We start from the raw sequence: 5,759 nt of genomic DNA, 5'->3' as shown, positions 1-5,759 counted from the left end.
TTGACGACTCGGAATGGGCATGAGTGAGTGTGGACTGCGGTAGATGTCGGTGTAGACAGGACGAGAAGATCGAGAATGTAGGGAAACATTGGATCGGAAACATTGGAACAGTGGATTCAGAAGAAGGCGGTAATGCAACATTAAGGACGCCAACTGCCATAAAACACCAAAAAGAAGAGGAAAGCAATTTGGTTTTGTTTTGACCATGATGGACGAGGAAGCATTGGAATTTGCGGAGGATTTTGAGGCTATTTTGCACCTTACCCCAGAGGTGCAATTAGCCATTGAAAAGGTTTTCCCCAGCCAGGACCCACTGGACAGAGCAGATTTCAATGCTGTGGAATACATCAATGCGCACTTCCCCACAGAGCAGTCTTTGGCCAACATTGATGATGTGGTGAACAAGGTATGGACAGTGGTGAGAGGCCAGAGCAGCCTGGGTCAGCAGGGCAGTCAGGCACTGGAGGCGGCCCAGGTAGGCATCCAGCAGCTCTTGAGCCAAATCAAAGACATGAAGGACGAGGCAGAGAAGTCTGAACAGATGATCGAGGAGATTACCAGAGACATCAAGCAGCTGGAACACCCTAAGCGCCACCTCACCACCTCCATCACCACGCTCAACCGCCTGGACATGCTGGCAGGGAGCATGGACTCCTTAGAAGCCATGACCAGAAAGAGGCAGTATGGCGAGGTGCCCGACCTGCTACAAGGAGTGGTCAACCTGCTTGAACATTTCCGCAAGTACATGAGCATACCCCAGATCAGACAGCTTTCTGAGAGAGTGAAGGTGGCACAGAGTGAGTTGGGAACTCAGATCCTGGCAGATTTTGAGGATGCCTTCTCCTCTCAGGGCTCTAAGAGACCTGGTGGTTCCAGCAGCGTGCAGAGAGAGGCCTGCCTTGTGGCAAATGTTCTGGACCCACGCATCAAACAGGAGATCATCAAAATGTTCATCAGGCAGCACCTGTCAGAGTACCTGATGCTCTTCCAGGAAAACCAGGATGTTGCATGGCTGGATAAGATTGACCGCCGCTATGCCTGGATCAAGCGGCAGCTGGTAGACTATGCAGGGAAATACGGACGCATGTTTCCTGAAGAGTGGTGCATGACGGAGCGCATTGCTGTTGAGTTCTGCCACATCACCAGGGTGGAGCTAGCCAAAGTGATGCAAACACGGGCTAAGGAGATTGAGGTGAAGCTGCTTCTTGTTGCCATTCAGAGGACCACAAACTTTGAGGGTCTGCTGGCCAAGCACTTCACATGGTGCACCTTGACCGATGGACCTGGGCAGAAGAAGCCAGACAGCCCTCTCCACTCCACCAACCCCTTCCTGGAGGATGAGCCAGGCGAGGATGTGGGCGATGAAAAGGAAGAGGATCTGGACCAGCCCAGGAAGCCCAAAGCTTCAGACAACCCTTTCCATGGCATTGTGTCCAAGTGTTTTGAACCTCAGCTGTATGTCTACATAGAATCCCAGGAAAATAACCTGGGTGAACTGATTGAACGACTTGTGGCTGACTTCCGAGCACAGCACCCCCCCAACGCGGGGACGGAGGAGGGTGGTGCAGTGCTGCCGAGCTGCACTGACCTCTTTGTCTACTACAAGAAGTGCATGCTGCAGTGCTCCCAGCTGAGTACCGGAGAGCCCATGATTGCCCTCACAACCATCTTCCAGAAATACCTGAGGGAGTACGCCTGGAAGATCCTCTCCGGCAACCTGCCCAAGACCAGTAGTAACAGTGGGGGTCTCACCATCAAGTTCACCATGGACGAGCTCTGCCTCATCTGTAGCATCATCAGCACCGCCGAGTACTGCCTGGCTACCACACAACAGCTGGAAGAGAAGCTGAGGGTGAAGGTGGATAAGGTCTTGGTGGAGAGAATTAATCTGACTGCGGAAATGGAGACATTCAGCACTGTGATCTCCAACAGCATCCAGCTACTCGTTGAAGATCTCGACGCAGCCTGTGACCCCGCTGTCACAGCTATGAGCAAACTACCGTGGCAGAGTGTGGAGCATGTGGGTGACCAGAGTCCTTACGTGATGTCAGTCATCACACACATTAAGCAGAATGTGCCGGTCATCAGAGACAACCTGGCCTCCACACGCAAATACTTCACTCAGTTCTGCATTAAGTTCACAAACTCTTTCATCCTCAAATTCATCAACCACCTGTTTAGGTGTAAGCCTATCAGCATGGTGGGAGCTGAACAGCTTCTGCTGGACACCTACTGCCTGAAGTCTGTGCTCTTGGACCTGCCCTCCATAGGCTCTCAGGTGCTCCGCAAGGCACCCCCCAACTACACCCAGATAGTGGTGAAAGGCATGACCCAGGCAGAGATGACTCTCAAGGCGGTGATGGCCCCACATGAACCAGCAGTGGTGTTTCTTGACACCTACATCAAGCTCCTGGCTCCTCCTGACGCGACCCCAAGACCTTCCAGAAGATTCTGGACATGAAGGGTTTGAAGCGCAGTGAGCGGAGCAGCATGCTGGAGCTCTTCAGACAGAGGCTGCTCACCCCTCCCTACTCTCTCTCCTTCAGTGCCCATCCCCCTGAGCAAGAGTCCTCCGCTGCCAGTTCATGGCATCAAAAATGGTCGCTTTGTCGTCCCACACCTTGTGTGTCAGATGTTGACGCACCCGGCACCTTGATTTCTTGGAAACCAGAATTCTGAGAAACGAGCTCCAGGGGAAGAAACTTATCAAGAAACTTCCTCAACTGCTGCTACACGAGAGGCATAGTCCGGGAGCCATGGGGTTGAACCTCGCTTCGTCGGATAAAGTTTTTTTCTCTGCTGATTCTTGTAGTTTGGGGGTACCTATTCAAAATACAGGAGGGTGCCCGGTGAGTACCCTTGAGCATTTTCAGATATTAACCCCTTAAGTGCCAAAATTCCAGAAAAATAGGGATTTATGGGATTTCATGCAAAATACTCAAATCAAATACATCTAATTTGTTTTCTCCAATGTCTATTCATAAAGGAGGTCATATACAATGTATTTCATTCCACATTACATAATATTAACCCTTTTAAGCCATGCCAGCAAAACAAACTGTTTATGACTATAGGGGTCGTGCTGGATGAGAACATCCATTGAGCCTTTGCTCATTGGCATGTAGAGATTCAGAGTAGATGATACACACTGGGAGGTGTGAAGGACACATTTTGCTGCTGATGGTCTGATGGTAGCTAAGCCTATTTGGGTATTGTGCATCCTACCCTGAAACATGCACAGAACATTGTGCATGGCAAACCAGGCACTCCACAGTTGCACTTATTGGAGTTAAAAGGGTTTTGTAGCCACATCTGATCATCTCCAAAATGTAGTCTGGGACAAGTTTGCAATCTTCCAGTAGAGTGGGTAGGCTCAGTGACCTGTTGCACGTTTTTTCTTTCCGTCCAAATGCCTCAGTGTTCAATGCTAGTGGCAGATTTACATTGATATTTCAATATATTGCTTGAAAGTGGGCCCTCTTAACATTCTCAATGAATGCTTCATTCGCTGACGGTAGAGCAGCTAAGTTTGGAGCAGACATGTGTCCTTTCCCATTCTTTTCCTCCCAGACAAGTAGCCTTGTGTGTGACATGTCTGTGCTCTCATTTATACCAGAACAGGCTGAGATGAAGGCAGTGGCTTGGTCGGGGACCTGCTAGAATGGTGCATCCACATTGCTAATGGCAGATAGTTCGTAAAGTTTTGAGGACTTTGATGACAGAGCCTTTTCCCAACCCATAGTAAGACGCTACAGTGTCACATCCCAATATGGCATGGGCTGGTAAAAGGTTCTTCACAATTTGTGAAGGCTTGGCCAGTGTTGACTTGATGTCCACTATTGCCCTTTCCTTGTGGGGCGATTCAATAATGTGTGGTGTATCCAGTCCTTCCTGATGGTAATGGTGAAGGAGTAGGATGAACACATCTGTGTCATCAGAAACCACCGAGATTTGATGGGCTTCTCCAGCACACCTCAGGACCTTTTGGACAATGATGGTGTCAGTTTCTTCCTGTTGATTTTCTATATCATATTGGCTCCTTATTTTTTCCAACCTGATCTCAATGGGGCATGGCTCCTCCCCTGTCACCACCAACTTGTGTTTGGTTGTCCTCTGTAGATGGAAAAGCTGATCCTTCCTGGGTCAGTTCCTCACATAAGAGCTAAGAGATGGTGTTTCTAACTGACCCCTGTCTCTGTGACATCTCGGGTGATGGACTTGATACAGTTCTGTAATCAGAGTAGCTGCTGAAGATGAGGTACACATCACTGTCTGATAGGTATGAATTCAGCCGTGTCTTATCATTTTTGATGAAATCGGCTATGGTGCCATCAGCTGGCCAGTGGATGTCCAAAGAAGCGCTGATCCATCAATGACACTGGCATTCCTCCTGGAGATTTTGACTTGGAATGTCTTCTTCAGTGTAGACTACAAATTTGCATTCCGTCCTCGTCCTCCCTAGACAACAGTGTGATTACCCTTGAATCGATGGCATTTAGGTCATAAATTGTGGAGTTGTCAAATTGGATTGATTTGTTTGAGATGGTGTTGTAAAATCCCTCTGACCAGGTCCTCTCAAAATCTTCTAACATTGCCTCCCCAATCTTTACAGCACTGTCACTGGTGGGGTGATCTTGATGTTCACGATGCTTTTGCCCCTGGATGTTCATTAGGATCCAATGGATGGAGGCAGGTTTCCAGTTTCTGACAAAGTCCAGCCCTGTCCTTGACTTTGGCATCTGCTTAACTCATGGCTTTAGCCTCCTTGTGATAGAGATGAACCTTTGTAGTATCTGTCTCATCCTCTTCCATCTCCTTCATGTCTGACTCAATCTTGCAGCATACTGTATGTGGTGGCTCAGGGCCCAGATCTTCAGTGCCTCTGGCTTCATGGTTATTCCAATGATCCCTCCATCACTGTGGCCGTACCTCACGAAAGTAGTTGTACAAAATCCCCCCATCAGCTCAGCCTCACCCAATCAGCCACACCTGGGGCCCTGATTGGGCCGCACCTGGGCTCAATAAAGGACGGCTGATTGGGTGAGGCTCAGTAGGCTCCAGACAGCAGTGGAGGAGGCTGCGTTGTCCTTCCCTTGATGGTCACCAATGTGCAGATGCATCATTGCCAGTAAGTCTTGTTATAGTTAGTCATTTCCTTTGTATATTTGAATTAGATGTATTATTACTTTACAGTTGAAGTTTTCCCTTGTTTGTTTGAAACCTTTGTTAATACCTTTTTGTGTTTAGGTAAAATCATCTGTATCATCTGTTTACATCAATCTACACCTGTCGGATATTCCATCACACACCAAGGAATCTGTCTAAATAAAACCCTTGGCATATGTTCCTCTGGTCCTCCTCATTCTCACCGATGCCCCACTTGCTGAGGCTATACCTTTAACCAACACCTCAAGCAGTTTCTACAGTAGTTATGAACTGGTTGATCCACAGGCCATTCCATATTCCACTAATGTGTCACATCACATGCTGCCCCTCGAGAAAATTCCTTTGTGGAGGAAGCTTCTCAATGGAATGAAGATAGTAGAGGCCATACCAGACATGGTTGACATGGCCAGCTGCAAAGTAGTAGGTAAGCATCTTCTGGAATGTGGTCAGATGGAGAAGCCAGTCACCCTCACGTTCAGCCCAGATGTATGACATCAGCATCAGCATCATTGGTTTCACCAAGACCTAAACCCAAAGTTTGGCTGTTCTGGTCTGACTCACAATCTGATCCATAAGGCTCTCATCAGGTCATC

The 5,759-nt window shown here is 48.5% G+C and overlaps 1 pseudogene across 1 annotated transcript; it reads left to right on the top strand.

Annotated features, from left to right (window-relative positions):
* The first annotated feature begins 202 nt into the window (after window positions 1-202).
* Window positions 203-2,679, top strand: LOC310780501 (vacuolar protein sorting-associated protein 53 homolog pseudogene; annotated as a pseudogene). Its single transcript has one exon. The product of its transcript is annotated as a vacuolar protein sorting-associated protein 53 homolog pseudogene (transcript).
* The last annotated feature ends 3,080 nt before the right edge of the window (window positions 2,680-5,759 follow it).

The sequence above is a fragment of the Poromitra crassiceps genome (assembly GCF_964638095.1).
Source record: "Poromitra crassiceps genome assembly, chromosome: 8".
In the NCBI taxonomy this organism is placed as follows: Eukaryota; Metazoa; Chordata; class Actinopteri; order Beryciformes; family Melamphaidae; genus Poromitra; species Poromitra crassiceps.
Note: the sequence above shows the minus strand (reverse complement) of the source record. Positions and strands in the feature narration are given on the sequence as shown.